The 19,509-nt window shown below is 46.0% G+C and overlaps 2 long non-coding RNA genes across 2 annotated transcripts; one reads left to right on the forward strand and one right to left on the reverse strand.

Moving 5' to 3' along the window:
* Positions 1-6,312: 6,312 nt before the first annotated feature.
* On the forward strand, positions 6,313-9,528 carry LOC140916606 (uncharacterized). Its single transcript, XR_012160562.1, has 3 exons — positions 6,313-6,338; positions 7,433-7,570; positions 9,336-9,528. It is a non-coding gene; the product is annotated as an uncharacterized LOC140916606 (long non-coding RNA).
* Positions 9,529-13,877: 4,349 nt separating this feature from the next.
* On the reverse strand, positions 13,878-18,191 carry LOC140916607 (uncharacterized). The gene is made up of 3 exons (XR_012160563.2): positions 18,076-18,191; positions 15,907-15,944; positions 13,878-14,535 (listed from the first exon to the last, which is right to left on the reverse strand). It is a non-coding gene; the product is annotated as an uncharacterized LOC140916607 (long non-coding RNA).
* Positions 18,192-19,509: the final 1,318 nt, after the last annotated feature.

Genomic DNA, 19,509 nt, shown 5'->3' on the forward strand with positions numbered 1-19,509 from the left:
ATAGAAAATACTAACCCAATGCATGGTAACTAACAACAGAGTGTACTGTATAATAGCCACCGTGTTATCGCCCCTTATCTATGTGCTGTCGGGCCTCCAGTCATGTCTCTCACACTAAAGAAATTCAAAAGAACTTGGAACCACTATTGAGGTTTTCGTAAAACAAATTGAACATGCACAAAAATAGCAACTCTAGTAACCTGGCACAGAGCCTGGGCTATTGTTTTACCAGCTATAAATGATCCCAGCTGGCAGTTTCACTCCTGATTTTGTGTGTGCACATACAGGAAAACGCTCATTCTCTGGTCTTGATCTTCATGCCCTAAGACGTCTGAGCTGTTATTGTCTTTATAGGTCAGACTATGTCAAACCGCTGGGGATAGGAACCTGGTATGACTGCTGGTTTTAATTGGATTCTGACGGCTGCAATAGGAATAGCATTGGGAAGTGGCAATTTGCTTGGGAGCTACCATTGTTTTCAGTGTCTGACTACATTACAGCAGTGCCCAGAATAGAGCCGCACTGCCATTGGCTAAGGTGGCCTGACACGTCCCATGATGAGATGCAGTTTTCAGTAGCTTATAACTTGGCCAAACTTTAATTGTTTGGGCTCAGGTTTCCCATGCAAGGTGTCTGCCTCAGCATAGGTGTCAACTTCCCCTCTAGCTGGGGGGTGGGGGGGTGCTCGACCCTCCCCCCGTCCGCCCCAGGCCCTGCCCCCACTCCACCCCTTCCCCCAAGCCCCTGCCCCGCCTCGCCACTTCCCGCCCCACCACCACGCCACTCCTCCCCCCAAGCCTCTGCCCCCACTCCACCCCTGCGCCGCCTCTTCCCGCCCCCTCCCCTGAGTGCCCCCCATCCCCGCTCCTCCCCCTCCCTCCCAGCACCTCCTGCGCCCCACGAAACAGCAGTTTGCAGGAGGCGGTGGGAGGGAGGGGGAGGAGTTGATCAGTGGGGCTGCCGGCAGGTTGGAAGCACGGGCGCTTGGGGGGAGAGGGGAGAGCTTGGTGGGTGCTAAGCACCCACTTAGCTCCAGGGCTGGAGTACCCCAAGGAGTTGGCGCCTATGTGCCTCAGGATGACTTTTTAAATGATGTTTGAAGTTTCAGCTGAATTGGTTCTGCCATTTCTGAGAATGAGATTAGGGCAAAATATAAATTGTTTTGCCCATGTAAAAAAATGTTTTAGAACCATTTCCTTGAGAAACTCTAGTACCTTCATTCTTTGGAGCGGGAACTTAACTTGGGTAGGGAAGGAGAGGGGTGTAGGCCTTGCTGGAGCCCTAGGCATAACTAACAGTGGGAACCAAAGGCTGTGAACCAGAGGAGGCCTGGCCTTGGCAAAGTAACACCACACTAGGTATTGGCTAGCCAAGTAAGCACATTCCCGACCGGAGAGGATGGTACAAGAACACCCAGAGTTCTCAAGTAACTCCATAAACACATTCCTAAGAGATGGTAGAGAAACACACCGCCCCCTTGGAAGATAAGGATGGGGTGACAGGACAATGGAGGAGGACGTTTTGTTCAAACTAGCAGGTACAAGGTGTAGGGTGGTAACTAATCACGTCCGGAGCGTAGTACCGAACTTGTTTGTATCCATGTATAAAAGGAGAAGTCATAGGAGAGGCAGCTTTGGCCAGCCGAGGGGGCAGTGTCCTGGTGCGTGGACTGAGCGGGTACCATTGTCGCGGGCACACGTGTGTTTGTGCACCTAGAGAGCGCTAGCAGCCTGCTTTATCGACAGTTAACCTGGCCGAGCACCTTCGCCCCTGAACCGAGCCAGAGGTCTGTCTTGTGAATAACTTCGGGGTCTGCTGAATGCAAACGCTCGCCCTGTCGGCTGGTGTCGCTGACCTTGGCGGGCCAAGAACTGTAACAATGCTGGAGCAGCAACCACATACCTCAGCGCTTAGCAACAGGGGGTAGAGAGGAGTCAGGGATGTGCTTTTTGCTGTCTCTGTGGAAATCAACCCACATGTGGCCCATTTCTAAGCTTCTGGCCAAATCTCAATTGGCACATGCTCAGTAGAGGTCTGTTAGAGTTTGGCAGCTAAATTCCCTGGCTCCTGCCCCACTCTGCCCCCTCCCAACTCGCCACGTGCATCCCTCCTCTTCTCCCCCCTCCCCGCCACTTGCTGTATGTGTTCCTCCTTTCCTCCACCCCCTCCTCCCTGCTCGGTCCCTCCACCGCCACTCGCCGGGTGTGGCCCTCCGCTTCTCCCCCCTCCTCCCTGCTCGGGCTCTCCACCCCACACAGCCACTTGCTGTCTGCATCCCTCCTCCCCTCTCGAGTGGTGGTGGGGAGAAGGGGAGGGATGTGGTGAGCAGTGGGTGGGGGCTGAGCGGGAAGGAGAGGACGAACCAGTGAGCAGCGGCAGGGACCTCTGGAGAGGGGGGTGGAGTGCTGGAGAGGCGCAGCCAGGCAGCGGCGGGCGGAGATCGCTGAGCTTTTATATGCGCCAGGCAGCTTCCCAGCTTCATCAGTAATCTCCCTGGGGAGTCCTCCTCAGCCACCCGGCAACCTGCATGGTGCATGATAAATAAGCAAAAACTTCTGGCAGAGGCTCACTCCCAGCAGGGAGGGGAAAAGGAGAGGCCACCACGGCCCAGGCGTCTGGTGGCCAGATCAGTGGTGGCTGCCTCCCCAGGCCTATTCTGCCCTCTGCCCATGAGTTCTGCAACCCTAACTGGTAACCCTAACCCTAACCCAATTGTTAGATTGTGTTACACAGGAGGCCAGGCTAGATGATCACAATAATCCCTTCTGGCCTTAGACTCTATGACTGCGAATTGCATTTGGCACCTGGACTAATCCCAGTGATGTCCACGAGACTAGTGTGGAATGGGGTGGGGTTCAACGTGAGTGAAAGTATCGCGACTTCCAGCTGTTGGATCATATTATTTATATCTTTCTCTGCTAGACTGAAGAGCCCGTTATTATATATTTGTTCCCCAAGACTGCAATCAAGTCACAGTCTTTAAGTACCTAGACGGGGAACAATTATTTGATAACGGGCTCTTCAGTCTAGTGGATTGTTTGTTTACTTTGTGTGTATCATTCGCCTTCGACAATAAGAGGACTCAGGTTTGTCTCACACACAGTGCTCCAGCTTTTGATTTCACAACACAGCTATTTTTCTATACTGACTTAACAAATCTGAAAACGTGCCTCTTGCTTTTAGGTTTTAGAGAACACTTCTTTTACCTGGAAATACTTGGCCAATTGACAGTGACTGTGTAACACCTATGTCAGAGACGTCTAAGTCAGGAATAGCGGGGGGAAATTGAGAAAGGGAAACGTAAGGCCAAAGATGAAGAAAAACAACCTGACTGTGAGATGCATTTGGCAGAGGACTAGTCTCCCAGGGAGAAATGATGGAGGCCTCATTGCTTGGAACTTTTCAAACCAGATTGGACACAGGACTCACAGATATACGGTAGGCAGTGGGCTAGAGTGACTCGAAGAGGCCTTTTCCATCTGTGATTCTGTGATAAATCCGTGGCCACCTAGAGCTTCAAGGTTATTGCTGGGCTGCACAATGGGGCAGTTTTGAAATTCCTGGCAATGGTGGGAATAGAACTCAGACGTCTGCTCTGACAGCGCAGGCCCCGTCACTTAAAGGAGCCTTATGACAGGTTTCAGAGTAACAGCCGTGTTAGTCTGTATTCGCAAAAAGAAAAGGAGTACTTGTGGCACCTTAGAGACTAACCAATTTATTTGAGCATGAGCTTTCGTGAGCTGGGGCTTATGACAAACGTGTATGGAGGTTCAGAGCAGCAGCCGTGTTAGTCTGTATCCGCCAAAAGAACAGGAGTACTTGTGGCACCTTAGAGACTAACCAATTTATTTGAGCATGAGCTTCCGTGAGCTACAGCTCACTTCATCGGACGCATAAAGTGGAAAATGCAGTGAGGGTGTTTTATACACACAGACCATGAAAAAATGGGTGTTCCACTGTTCCTCAGACTTTCTTGTTAAACCCTGGATTTGTGCTGGAAATGGCCCACCTTGATTATCATACACATTATAAGGAGAGTGATCACTTTAGATAAGCTATTACCAGCAGGAGAGTGGGGTGAGGGGAGAGAAAACCTTTTAAAGTGATAAACACCCATTTTTTCATGGTCTGTGTGTATAAAACACCCTCACTGCATTTTCCACTTTATGCGTCCGATGAAGTGAGCTGTAGCTCACGAAAGCTTATGCTCAAATAAATTGGTTAGTCTCTAAGGTGCCACAAGTCCTCCTGTTCTTTTATCGATGGAGTTCTGTGTCTTTCCACTAGATAGTGCTTTACAATAATTAGCCCAGTGCACAGATCTAGTGGGCGTTATTTCTGTAATCAGCAGCTATATAGCCTCCACGCCAAACATTTCCTCTGGAAATAATTGCGTTTAGAGCCATGTGCTGTTTGTTCTCATGCCTCATAACGAGGGTTGGTCAATAAACAGGAAGTATTTTTTGCAAAAAATTTGAAAAGAAAGAAAACATTTTCATTTTGTTCAGCGTTGTTCATGGCATTTTTTTTGGTTTTTCAATAACATTAAATGAATTTTTTTCTTTGTGCCCCCCTTTCCCTTTCTCCTGCTCTTTTAACATTCCGCCCTCCCCTGAGGGGAAGATAATAAAGAAAAAAAGAAGAAAAATAACCCCCAAAACACACACCACCCCCTGCCCCCAGGTTTTTGGTAGTCTAAATTTTTCAGTTTTAGCTTCATTTGAAAAAAATGTTGATGAACAAAAATTGTTGTCATTACACAAATTGAATCTATTTCCCCAGGTTAAGTATCCTCACACCTTCTTGTCAACCGTCTAAATGGGCCATCTTGATTATCACCACAAAAGTTTTTTTCTCCTGCTGATAATAGCTCATCTGAATTAATTAGCCTCTTACAGTTTGTATGGCAACTTCCACCTTCTCTGTATGTGTATCTATATATCGTCTTACTACATATTCCATTCTATGCATCCAGTGAAGTGGGCTGTAGCTCACGAAAGCTTATGCTCTAATAAATTTGTCAGTCTCTAAGGTGCCACAAGTCCTCCTTTTCTTTTTGCGGTTACAGACTAACACGGCTGCTACTCTGAAACCAAAAATCGCTGTGTGAGTGACGAGAATTTTTCCACCAGCTCTAATTACGCTTGTGCCCAGAAAGGCCTGTCTTCGTTTTGAACATCTGGATTTCAGCCCTTTACGATCAATCACATGTTGATCTGAACACAGAAATCTAAGGAAAAGAAATCCCGGGAGCCTTGATATTGCTTTACAGTTAGGACCTGTCGGTAGCAATGGTGCCCTTTATGATGGACGTTGTGCCTTGAAGAAGTAGAGCCCGGTTTGGCACTGACACTCCATTTCGTTCCACACCGTTGCTCCGTGAGACCCTGAATCAGTTGACTCTTCCACATGGCCTGGGGGACTTGTCTGTCAATTGTCAGAGGGATTTCATTAATATCGCATCATTTGCGAACCCCAGTATGAGAACCTGGTATTTTCCAATTGGAAAGAATGGGCATAGGGCAGTGCCTTGTTCTTGGCGGTGGTGTTCAATTGTTGTGTATTTTTTAATTAGCAGATCTCTCCATCCTGGAGACCTGCTCTTCTCTTCGATCCCAGGCAAAAGCGTCTCTCAGGGGTCTCAGACTTCTGTCCTTGAAATCTATTCACACCGCCCGTGTAAAGGGCATGGCTGTTCCCAGAGACCATATGACACAATGACATTTCTCGGCTTTATTCAGCTCTTTCTCTTCCTGCCTCCCCTGGGGGTGCCCGGCTGTTAGCCCCCCCGGCCCTACAACACTCTCACGGCTCACTACGTGTGACAGTCCCACTCAGCGAGCAAGAACCTTCGACATTTCAGAGGCACGCAGCCGCTGCTTCCTGATAATGGTTCCTTCTGTACCAGCATACCTTTAAAAATCACTTCCCCCTGGGTTAATCTGAAATCCATTCAGCATTTCTGGCTTCCTCCTCACTGCCTCATTACAATGGGAGGCCCATAGTGATTATGTGAAGCAGAGATGTATGTGCTCAGATTCATCCCCCCCCCCCGCCCTTTAGTACCTGCATCTGCTTGCTTGGTCTATGGCCAAAAAAGTGACTTAAGTTCTTGTGTTTTTGTTAGATTTTTTTTTTTTTAACCAAGCAAACCCTCCTGCCTCTTGCAAAGCTACAGCCAAGCGGCTAGGCCAAAATCCTGGGCCTCTGTTATGGTAATTGCATGGTTGCTGTCTCCACGAAGCAGATGTAGACTGGTTAATAATAAGACTGTTTAACAGCCACAGAGGAGGAGAGTGACTCTTTTGTGAGGCACTTGCCGGGGTTGGAGGACACTTGTAAGGAAACAACTGGAGCTTGTTGAATAGAAGTGCAGGTTATCAGATGGGTTTCGCTTGTGTCCGATGGGTCTGTTTTTTGGGGGCTAGGGGGTGGGTTTTGTTTTCCCTGCTGCTGAATTAGGGAAGTGCCTTGGCTGTAGCAATTGGTGGGAATAACGGCTCCTGTCCCACAGTGGGTGTTTGCCTTTCAGGAAGGGCCTGGTGTGTGTGTGTGTGGGGGGGGGGGGGGGGCGGGGGCTGAGAAAAGCAAGGCAGTCTTTTAATATTACTGATGGTGCAGGTTGGAAGTAGGTCCCCTGCTGGGGAGTCTGGCTCCTGCAGCTGAATCCTTGATGGAGCTCAGAAGCTCTGGGGCTGTTAGGAGCTGGGGTTTGGTCCAACCTGTTACAAATGGAGAGAGTGTTGGTGACACTGCGAGCGGGGGTGTGGATTTCAAATCCCCTCCAAAGTGAATGGGTGCTTCTGATTCACAGGGAGAGGGACACAGAGGGCAGGCCAGGGATGGGGAGGGAGTGTGGTCAGATCACATTGCGCTGCAGCTATTCTCTGCTTCCAGGGCTTGGTGGGGACCAAGAGAAGAGGCTGCTCCAACTGAGGCCAGTGGCCAAGCAGGGCCCTGCCCAGCCCCAGAATATGGGGCGTGTAAAAGTGACTTAAAGCCCAAGGGACAGAATACCAAAGAATCAGAGCAAGGGGATTCAAGCAAACCGTTTTGTTTGGTCACCTTCTGAATGAAGGGTATAGGCTGGGACTCCTGTCTCAGCCCGGAGCCAAAGACCTGGTCTCGCGGGAGCATGGCTCTCCTGAGATCTAATCCTGGCTCTGACACCCACACCCTCTGTGGACTTCAGCAAGTCACTTAACCCATGTGTGTTTCCGTTCCTCTAGCTGTACAAGGAGGAGAAGAATACTTAGTTGCCTGCCCATGTCTCTGGGCGGTAGGAAGGATTAACCAATTAGTTTTACAAAATGCTTAGAAGATGAACAATGCTGCATGGTCAAAATCCATCGCTCAGCCGTGGTGGAGTTGCATTCGCTTATGAACGGTGCTGTGTTATTTTCATCCATGCTTTTCCTTCACTCGTCCACAGGGTGTTGCTAATGAGCAATGAAAGGCAATCAGCCCAATCTGAGCCTGAACATGCCGGTTCAAAGTCACCCCAGATGTGTGTGTGATGTCATTGACTGCTGGGGGGTGCTTAGACCTTCCTCTGAAGCATCTAGTCCTGGTGACAATCTATCTATCTATCTATCTATCTAATCAGCCATCGTGATCCTTTCTGTAAGCCAAGGGTTAAACAATCACTCCAGCAGTTTAAGTAATTCTGCCAACAAAAGATTCAGATACATAAATATATTCCTTCTCCAATTCAGGTAGCTCTCCAGGCTTCATTGGGGTCTCCTAGGACTCCAGGGTCAGTAGCCACCCTATTTAATCAGCCCATATGATCAGTCCCATTCGTCCCTCCCAAGTTGCAGAAAGGCCCTTTGAAACCTTTGTCTCTTTAATGAATTATCTGTGTGTTGCCATTGATGATTTAACCAGCCAGCCTATTCTGCACTACAGTTCTCAGGTTAATAATATGCAGTGCTGGCTACAGTTGAGAGCTTTAAAAAAAAACAAACAAAAAAGCTGAAACCCTGAAAAAGCAAAGCACTGTAAATAATTACAACTGTCAATTTCCCTTTGCCAAACCTCCATTGTCCTCAGTGGTTTCATTTGTAGATCTCAGTCACTGAGTGTCCCATTTAAAACGATGTGGTTTATACACACACAATGCACTGGAATGGAAGGGTTCCCAGTGAAATCCACAGCAAAACTCCCATCGGTGTGAATGGGAGCAGGAGCAGATCCAGGCTAGGCACTTCGGCAAAGTCAGCAAGAGTTGGGATGGCTCAGGATTTGGCTTCAAAAAACCTGATCCAAAGCTGATTGAAGTCAATGGGGCTCTTACGATTGACTTCAGTCTTCTTTGGTTCAGGTCTATAAATACTGGTTCAGGAAAACACTCAAATGCCCTTCTGGATTGGGAGCCCTAGTTGAGAAAGTCACTTCTGCTGGGTTCTGTTGAAGGTGGATTTCCCCCAAGAGGTTTGCTACCTGTGTCAGTCTGAATGCTTCCCTTAATAACATCAGATGGGCACCAGCTTGCATATTGCTCCAAAATTGACAATAATAATAAATATGCAAGCAAACACATCCAGCTCACCTCCTCCCAACTCATGGGTTACGGAGTTTTCCAGGAGGATGCAGTTGTTAATAAATCACAGGCATGTCAATATGGCCCACCACTGAGGCAACCTAATCTACAAGCGCATTAGGATGTGGGAAAACAATCATCCAAGAAGGAAACACATTATCTGGCCTTGTCACTTTACAAAGTAATTTAAATTAATTTTTCCCTAGAGTGGTTAGGGACCACTGCTGCTTGCCCTTGCCTATTCTCTCTGGCTAATGAAGCTTTACCAGCTACTGCTAGTGAATTTCTATTAAGACCTCATCTTAGAGGTTACGGGGCAAAATCATTTCTGCTTCTGGGAAAGATGTCTATGAATTTGTAATTGTAAGTCCATGTTTGATAGGGATTAGCATCTGAAAGGGATAGTGTGTGTGCGGGGGGTGGGGGGGGGCAGAACATTATTTCAATTAGTAGAAGAAAAGCAACTTAATGTTTGGTTATAGTTTATGCTTTTAATTTTCTTCTATTCAGGCACCTAGGATAATTATTTTCATAGGACATTTCTCTCCGCTGCCACTGCCTTGCAGCCCTCTTAAAGTACACAAGATGAGATGGGGTGTTTTCATTCTTCCGAGTTTCCTCCCACGTGATAGCCATAACTTCACAATTTAGGGGGGAAAGTTGGTTCCTCTCCAACTCTATCTTCTCTGGGCTGACCTGACCTGTCGTTTGTGCGGGTGATAGTAGCTATGATGCTGTTGTTCATAAAGGGGCACTGAACTATGAACTAGTTGCTTTATTCTTATTTATTTAGACAGGAAGCTGCTCTTGTTCTTAAGCCACTGGACATGGGTCTAGGTTCAATTCCTGGGTCGTCCAGAGACTCCCTGGGGGACCTTGTGGAAGTCACTCCATTTCTCTGTTCCTCATCTGAAAAACGGGGCTGAAGACAGTGCTTCCTTCTCGGCAGATGGTAAGATCATTGAGACTAGCCTGTCTCTGATTATGTGGAGATCCAGTGCTTAGCACAATGGGAGCCTGATCTCAGGCCTCTAGGCACTACCGTAATACTAAAACTATAATAATTAAAAGTGATTAATAATAAGATCACCATATTTTTGGAGGTGTAATTTCGTCTCAGCCTGTGAATAGCTTCTACATCAAGGCTAAGTCAGCCACATACAACAAAACTAGCTTTGTGTTGAGCGTCATTGGCCTCTACATAAGACGAGTGCTTAATTTCACATCAGGCAAATGTGATCGCACTTGCCCTCAAATCTGCCAATTTCAAACTACACAACGAAGGCCAAAGCAGATTATCGGCACTCCAACGGGGCTCAGTCCATGGGCCTAACTTGTAGCCCAATTGCTTTCTCTGCTCAGTCGGGTCAGCTATTCCTTGGCAACTGTGCAATCAGCATTCATGTCTGGAGACTCACCGTGACAAAGGCCAGTTATTATTTCAGGATGATCATGAAATCCATTTAGGGTCATGCCTAGTGAAAAGAAGGAAGAAAACTCTTCTGCCACCAATGCTGTCAGCTGAGATGATCATTGTTATGGGGTTTCCAGTCCTTCCAGCTTCCTGGCTTATCAGTGGATGCAGCTGGAGGCTTCAAACACCCTCCCAGCTTGCTGCTGATTTTATGGGGCAAAGATTAGAGATGGTGATCGGATAGTAAATTATACATTCCATTTGATACCGGTGGGCAATAGGGAATATCTAGATAAAATTAATCTTTCCCCTCTTTTTAAGTATCACATATTGGAATACTCACTATCTCCCACCACAGTATTACAGTAACACTTTTCCTTGAATTCCTAGTCATGTAACATCCTTCTGTGCGCTGAACAGAGAGCAGAAGGAAAATAATGAATGAAAGGTCTCAACGACTGCACGCAGGCAGGACTGATGTTACATGACTAGAATCCCTGGAATTATTCAGAGTTTCATAGATTAAGGCAAGACGGGACCACTGGTAGTCTGAGCGTCTCCATCACATCGGCCAGAGAATTTCACCCAGGATGGGGCAGAATAGGATAGGCTGGCTCTTTTGTGAGAGATGAAGTTTTCACTTCCTTGTCCTGGCCAAGTTGCCGTTTGGCTGATCACATTTTGCCTGGCTGAAATTCCCTCTGCAGCTTCTACTGGACTCGGTGTTCTTCGCTTCCACTCCAAATCTGCTGTACAGGGTTGCTGTGTGCTGCCAGGCCGCTGTTGTATTCATCTCAAGAGTGGGACAGAACAAATCATTTGCCTTGAGTCACGCAGTCAATGAATGCAGGACGCTCCTGCGGCTTGTGAAGGATCAGTCAGCAGGGGGTGACTTCCTAAGATTTATTCAAGAAGTGGTTGCAGGTTTCCCCCAGGCAGCGCTGCTCAAGAGCTAGATGCATTTCTGATGGACGAGTCTGTCTGTCTGCAGTGTTGTGGTTGTGTTGGTCCCCGAATATTAGAGAGACAAGGTGGGTGATATCTTTTATTCGATTGGACCAACTTCTGCTGGTGACAGATACAAACTTTCAAGCTACATAGAGCTCTCCTTCTGGTCTGGGAAAGGTACTCCCAGCATCACAGCTAAATACAAGTGGAACAGATTATTTAGCACAGGTAGTGAGCAGCACATATTCCAAGGAACCATTCAGGCCTGTTAACACCTCTGCAGTCACAGGACAAATAAGGGGAGGGGGGGTTAGTGAGTTACAGATTGTTGTAATAAGCCATAAATCCAGGGTCTCTGTTCAGTCCATGATGTTTAGTGTCTTGCAGACCTATGAATTTAAGCTCCCAGTCTCACCTTTTTGAAGGAATTGTGCAGGTTTCCTTTGAGGACGAGGACTGAGAGGTCAGCTATAGAGCGATCGCTTTGTGACAAGTGCTCACCCACAGGTGACAGGGTGTCTTTGTCTTTTATCATTTTTCAGTGTGAGTTCACTGGCGAGCCTAGCGGTTGTCTGGTTTCACCCATGTATTGTTATTGGGGCATTTAGTGCACTGGAGGAGGTACCCCCCATGTTGGGATAGTCATGTGTAGGACCCCTGGCTCTTGAAAGGTGTGTTGGGGTGGAAGTTGATCATTGTAGCAGTAGCGATCTGGGGGGAGGGATAGCTCAGTGGTTTGAGCATTGGCCTGCTAAACCCAGGGCTGTGAGTTCAATCCTTGAGGGTGCCATTTAGGGGATCTGGGGCAAAAATTGGTTATTGGTCCTGTTTTGAGCAGGGGGTTGGACTAGATGACCTCCTGAGGTCCCTTCCAACCCTGATAGTCTATGATATCTCTGCAGGTTTTGCATCTGTTGTTCTGGCAGGGTCAAGTGCCACTCTTGAGTAGGTGTGTCCTGGTCTGTCGGGAGCTTGCTTTTTAGCTTGAAAGTTTGCCTCTCTCATCAACACAAGTTGGTCCACTAAAAGATATTACCTCATCCACTCTGTCTGTATAGCCATTACGCTTGGGAGTAGCCCCACTGGAGAATTCTTGTAAGTACTGCCCCAGGGTTGTATAAGTCTGCGGCTATGGATGATTATTGTGCTGAATCCAGAGTAGTTTTGTTCCATCTCTATTCAGGCCTGGCCCGTTGCAATGGGTGGGAGTTTCGTCTGCTAAGGACTGAATAAGAACTCTAGGCTTTAGTCCTGACCTTGCAAAGTGCTCTGGGTTCCCTGGGAATGAAAGGTGCTGCAATAATATCATCAATGTTTTAGCTACAAATTAGGCAACCCCTGAGGCACTGGTTGTCCAAGGAGGATGCATGAAATATTAGGGCAATGGGGACAGTAATTAATAATCCATATCCTCAGCTGGTGTAAATCAATCCGTGGAGCAATGCTGATTTACACCAGCTGGAGATCTAGCCTAGTATTTTGAATTTCACTTTGTATGGGAACTGCTCTCTGCCTCACTGGAAGCTGTGAAGCAGGATGGGGGCTCACTGTATTGGTTTATCAGCTAGTGCCTTTGATTACGTACTGAGTTGGCAGGAGGCAGGGGAGGGGTCTGGTTTTCCTCTTGCTCGCACTGGCGTGAATCTGGAGTGACGCTGCTGAAGTCGATGGAGTAAGGCTGGTGTGAAAGGGTTGTGAGAGAAGACCCTGGGACTTGGTCTCTAGGCATGCGTTCTAGGCACGAGAACTTAACAGAGTCAAGGCACAAGAACTTAACAGAGTCAAGGCACAACTCAGGCCAGAAAGCGAAGGTGTCGTCAGACGTCACCGGTGTGGTGCTCTGCTCTGTTCAGTGTTGATAACAGTTGGCTGCGTGCGTGGGTTCCCTCTGTGTGCTGCCCAGTCTCTGCGCAGATCGCTGACACAGCAGACCCTGAGAGAACCCCCAATGACCCGGCCAGGTTTATTGTCAAATGAAGCACAGTAAGAGTTTCCCGCAGACCCTACAGGACATACGACGAATATGTGCTCCCTGACAGTGGACCGGCTCAGTCCGTGGCGGGATTCTCCACTGTCCTCTAAGCCAGACAAAGACAACGCTTCAGGGGGGACACTTTTATACACAGGTACAAACAAGTTACACATTACTCCTGACGCACTGAGGTCCACCCCGCTACGTGCTAGGGTGCCGCCTCTCATCTTGTCCATGTTGGTTCGAACAAAACACTGCTATCCATCATATTACCCTCCTGCCCCTGTCTTTAGGGTGGGTCAGCCTGTTCCTTGTTATCTCTGTGGAATGTGCTCGTACTGGACTGTTCTGGTACCATCCTGGCCCATGCTTATATTACTAGGGCTTAGTACCCTTTAGGTATGTGTATACTTTCAGCATCAGGCAGCTTCTGTGAGCAGGGCCTGCCTCTGGCTCACAGCTTAACTTTGCTTTATGTTAGCAAAGTCCTGACCACGACTTTAGTTCAGGTTTTAGGTCTCATACCGGGCCTCTGATACAAGGGTTTATGTTGCAGGGCCTCATCTTACCACATTCCCATACTTTTTGTCTTTTTATGGGGAGGCTGTTTACCCATCGTCCTGGAAACACATAATGCCTGGACTAAAGATAACCCAGTGGGCTAAACAATGTTATGTGGTTACCTTATTTTACCATCCGTACATTCATGCCCCGTCTGTCCCTTAGTCTGCACATTCCCTCGTACGACTGAGACGGTTTTTATTATCCAATTATATTTAGTCCCTTATGGTGGGCCTGGAAATGTTAGGCCCGAGACCTCGCCTGAGGAAGGTAGTTTTATAATTGAGTCTTAGGGGCCCTCCCAGATAATTAATATATGTAAGTAATATGGATATGGGATATATATTTGTAGTGTAAATGGGCATATATGTATAGTATGTATGTCTACATATAACAGCACTTTATATCCAAGCATAACAATCCTTTTCCAATCTGGTGGTGCAGTTTGGCCCTTGTGGTACTGCAGATAGCAACCCACTTTTATGAGGGCAGTTACAGTTACCATCTGTATCATTATTAGCAGTAGGCGGAGTGTTTTGAAATACTGGGCTAGGGATTGTGATAAGGTGTCCCGCAGTGCTATGTATATGAGAAGTAAAACAGAAATTTGGAGCAGCGAAACCACCACTGAGGCCTATATATATATTGTAAATAGTTGTATTGTAAATATATTGCAAATAGTTACTACCCAGTACTGTCCATCCATGTTATAGATTACCCTTACTGCTGGTTGTCACCCTCTGGTAAGCTTCACTGGGCAGGAAACAGACGTGGCGAGCTTCTCTGTTCCATTGGTTGAACTGCTCTGTGATTTAGTTGACCTAGATCCAGTTGTTTCTTATGGCTGCTGTCTTCCAGATAACCTACTGAATGGACAGTAACCAATTTATCAAATATTGCTGTGTCAGGATTCAATATTGGCAACCAGACACTGAACAAGATTGTTTTGAATAACGTGCCTTAGTTAGGATGCAGTGTCAGTAACCCAAATTATGACTGTTTACCCAATTTGTAGTTACTGTGTAACTTAATTTCTTAACCAGTTTGTTTTTTCCTTGCCTTCATGTTGTTTTCTGCCATTTCTTTGTTGATTTTTACCTGTGTGTTGGTTAAACAGTTTAGTAATGTTATGCACATTATAAATGATATAGAGCAATAATACAGAAATGCAACAATAACACAACACTACAACAATAATACAGTAATACCAGGGCCGCCCGGGGATGGGGGCAATTTGCCCCAGGCCCCGGGCCCCACAGGGGCCCCCAGGAGAGTTCTCAGGGGTCCTCGGGAGAATTTTCGGCGGTGTTTTGGCGGCGGGTCCTTCAGTGCCGCTGAACACACCTGGAGTGAAGGACCCGCTGCTGCTTCTTCTGCTCGGGGTCTTCGGCAGCAATTCGGCAGCGGGGGTCCTTCCGTTCCGTGTCTTTGGAGAAGTGCCCCGAAGACCCGGAGCGGAAGGACTCCCGCCGCCGAAGACCCCAGGCTCCCAGAATCCTCTGGGGGCCCCTGAGTAATAAAGCAATAATAGCGGCTTTTACACAGTAGCCAAATTCAAATGAACTGACTGATTTCCAGCTGATGGCCAACTTGCTTGTTCATATATGGTAGATTGAAGTGTATTTGACCAGTCTCTTATTTATAAAGCACTTCATTTTTCTTTTCTTGATACTTGGGGGGTTTCTTCACTGTATACTGATATAAGCTGGTGTTTTTGTGGTGTGATATCTTCTGGTGTCTTTGGTGTGGTATGTTCTGGTGTCTTTGGTCTGTGGGATGTAACCTTAAGCAGCTAGTTAGTTAACATAATGAAGTTTTTTGTTTGTTTGACATCTCTTCTTGTTTTCAGTCATCCAAATTTAATACACTGATGAACGTAGTTTGTTTACGATGTGATGGGGACCAAGTCTTTTATAACACAAGCTATACTTTTGCAATTGTTGTATAGACATTGATTTTCATTTGCAGTGCATTACTAATATTTTATACTAAATAAAATGCTTAACCACTAAAATAGATGCTCACAGTCTTCTGTGAGAAGGTGTATTGCTTTCCCTTGCTGAGCACTCTGTTTTAGCAAAAGAGTTAATAACAGATTTTTTACCAAGCTTTTTAGATTTAATTTACTTGTGATACCAATTCCACTTTTGTTAACTGTTTAGAAGCACAAACTTTAACAACCACTACTTCCCTTTAACATACTATAAAAGAAAATAAAAATTAAACCAAAATAAATTTTAAATACAGGTCTATGCAAATACTTTGAGGGTACTGTACTTTTAGGATGCTTGAGAGACAATGGTGGAAACCTGTTGAAAAGGTGGAAACCTGTTGAAATTATTTGGTTAGCTGTGTGCATAAATTGTTATTTTAAAACATTTTTGTTATGACAGTCTTATAACTATATTCAAAAGTGCAAACAAGTTTATAAAAAGCCCAAACAAGAAATTGACATTTTGTTAATATTACCTTAATCTTAAAGTTGAGATTTTCCCACCTTTTTATTTCTTTGAATAAAAAGAAAAAAACAAAACTGTGATTAATAAAAGAGTATTCTTTTGGTTTGCGATAGCATTATTTGTTGAGACAGAAATATATGTACTTATATTTATAACTGAGACCTTGTTGAACTTTGAAAAAAACCCGGTATTAATAATATTACGATGGTTATACTCCAACCATAATATTAAAATAGTGTGGTACCAAATGGATGGTGGGAGTGCCCTTTTTTGCTGCAGGTGACTGTTTTTGGGCAACTCCATGCGTTAACGCATCAATTCTAGATGTTAACCTGCTTCATTTCGGTTTTTTTCTTTGAAATTCTTTTTTATTCATTCCCCTGCAATCGAGTCGCACTCCTGTCTCCTAATGTGCTCTGTGAACTGTTCCATTTTTTCCTTCATCGGATTTACCAATTCAGTGACAGTATTGTGTGCTACTCTTTCCTTCTGTGCACTTACTTCTCCCATTCTGACAGGCACCAGTCTAGGTCTCAGTTTAAGTTTAACCGGAACTTGGCTTTTATTATAAGGTGGTGGGTGCAATGCAGTGGACTCCGTTTCCTCTTTTAATTTTGGTAGGGCTGCCTTTTTCCATTTCTGTCCCCATTCTTCAGGCACAGGGGAGCTACCTGAAGCCTACTGTTGATCACAGATCTCTATAACAGGGGACGGCCCATCTCTTTTTTGTAGGTGTTAGGATATAGATATTCAGGCCTGTCTGTAAAGGCCTATACTCTAAGAATTTAGGTGTATTCTTATCACTTGGCTAGTGATAGAGGTATAAAAGAAAGAATCAAAACCACTGTCTGCCAGTGTAAGGGCCTTCTCTTACTGTGACGGTTTGTGGCCCTGTGCTTAGGCTCAGGCCTTTGGCTAAGCAGCAGAGGCAGCCATAAGCTGGGAAGCGACCGGTCCCCTCCTCACATTCCAAACTAGTCACATTGAAAGAAGGTGCTATTCGGCTGGCATCCTGTCTGGCAAGAACTCACTTATCAATAGCTGGGATGTGAAATCCTCACTTCTGTGTTGTCTTGTCATTGTAGTTCCCACTTTGCTATTGTTTGTCTGTATAATCTCTGTCTGGTTCTGTGATTGTTCCTGTCTGCTGTATAATTAATTTTGCTGGGTGTAAACTAATTAAGGTGGTGGGATATAATTGGTTACATAATCATGTTATAATATGTTAGGATTGGTTAGTTAAATTTCAGGAAAATGATTGGTTAAGGTATAGCTAAGCAGAACTCAAGTTTTACTATATAATCTGTAGTCAGTGAGGAAGTGACTGGGGGTGGGTGGGGGTGGGCATGGGCATGTGGGCGTGGGAAATGGGAGCAGGGAATGGGGGTAAGAAAATTGGAATCATGTTTTGCTAAAGGGGGAAATGGGAACAGGGAATGGGGGTAAGAAAATTGGAATCATGTTTTGCTAAAGGGGGAAATGGGAACAGGGAACGGGAGTAAGGAAGTTGGAATCATGTTTTGCTAAGGGTAGGAATGGGAACAGGGACACAGGTGTAAGGCTCTGTGGTGTCAGAGCTGGGAAGGAGGACACTAAGGAAGGAAACTGGAATCAAGCTTGCTGGAAGTTCACCCCAATAAACATCGAATTGTTTGCACCTTTGGACTTCGGGTATTGTTGCTCTGTGTTCCTGCGAGAAGGACCAGGGCAATAAGTGGGTGAAGGAATAAGCCCCCTAACAGTAGGTTTCTTACAGCTGGTTTTATTCTGTTCCTGTGCTTGCTGTCTGTGGGCTACTTGCCACCCCACAAGGAGAGTGAGAGCAGGCCAGGGCTTTGTAGCATCCTCTGGATTCTTTTAATACTTTCTTTGTTTCTGTTACTTGCCCCGCCAATTTTGTGGCATGTTGGTCTTAACCATTTAACAGCCATGGTTATAGTTTGCAATATTCTACATTGCAAGGCTGCAGTTTCTGCCCTAGCCTTACAAATTTCATTCCATGTTTCTTCTCCACTATATTTTTTAAATTCATATGGACCTCTTTTGCTAGCAACGCAGGGGGTCCACGAGTTATCAAACTCTGTGGGGAGTGAAAGGAAGGGGATAAGGGGGTTCCGTAGCTCGTGGCTTTCTGTCATGTTAGATTGTGATTCCTACAGCGGACAGCTCACTTACTCACCAGATCAGCGGTCGGGGTCACCGATGTTGTCAGATGTCACCGGTGTGGTGCTCTGCTCTGTTCAATGTTGATAACAGTTGGCTATGTCCGTGTGTTCCCTCTGTGTGCTGCCCCAGCTCTGTGCAGATCGCTGGCACAGCAGGCCCCGAGAGAATCCCCAATGACCACAGACTCTGATAAGGTACGAAGGCACCCAGCCAGGTTTATTGTCAAACGAAGCACAGTACTAGTTTCCTGCAGACGCTACAGGACATACGACGAATATGTGCCCCCTGACAATGGACCAGCTCAGTCCGTGGCGGGATTCTCCACTGCCCTCTAGGACAGACAAAGACACCGCCCCAGGGGTACACTTTTATACACAGGTGTTATACCAATAAAATAAAAACCAGCAGGATCTTATTAAAGGGGATAAGGCAAAATGCCACATTTATTGTGACACAATTTGATTTATGACCAGTAACTAATATCTATGACCTATGTATACACACACACGCATGCACGTCAAATGTTCTGTAGCTGCTGGATAGTTACCAGTCCTGAATGTAGCTTGAGTTCATGGCTTGGGTTTGTAACTTGTGGCGGCTAACTGGCCAGGAAAGCCGGGCACAAGGAAGGGCTGGGTCTCTGTCGGGCACGCACCGATGCCCTTCCATGTTGGCAGCAGAATGTTACCCTCCAAAATCTTCCATCTCATCCATCCTTTTTTGTAGGCTTTAGTTTGAATTCAGAGTCTATAGGTCTTGCTGTGTCAGGCTGCCTCTGGATTTGGTGTGATTGGTCACCCATCAATTGCAGACATGACTTTCAGCCTAGGACCTGGCTTTAATGTTTCTTCAGTTGTACTTTTGTTCTTTTCTTTTTAGGGTGGCCTCTTCTTGCTTTGTCAGGGCTGTTGTCTGCATCTGCTGCCGTTGGTGTTTACACTTTATTTCATCAGGACAGGCTGGGGCTGGAGGTTGATTCTACCATTCATACTTACCTCATTCACACATCTAAACCAAACTAATAAGATTACAGCAGGGTTTTGCAAAAATGAAGGTTGCAGCAAGCTTTTACAAAATGGAGTGAGCATTTTAAAATTGAGTTGGGGACAAGTTAAAATGGAGTTTGAGTTACAATATGGACAAGGGTAAGGAATGGCAAACAGTGAACAGAAGTTACAATATAGACAAGTATAATGAATGACAAACAGTGAGCAGAAGTTACAGTGTTGAAACAGTGTACGTTTCAGCGATTTAAGCAGCAATTGGATTGAAATGAAACTCAATTAGCCAGTTATTGGGGTAACCGGTTTTATGAATGAATGTTGTTTCATTCATAAAACTTTGCTTATGAAGTTATATTAATAAAGTGAACAATTAAAAACAATTTCATTGATCCGTTCTACACAGGTACAAACAGGTTACACATGACTCCGATGTACAGAGGTGC

This window comes from Lepidochelys kempii, chromosome 8, assembly GCF_965140285.1.
Source record: "Lepidochelys kempii isolate rLepKem1 chromosome 8, rLepKem1.hap1, whole genome shotgun sequence".
Lineage (NCBI taxonomy): Eukaryota > Metazoa > Chordata > Testudines > Cheloniidae > Lepidochelys > Lepidochelys kempii.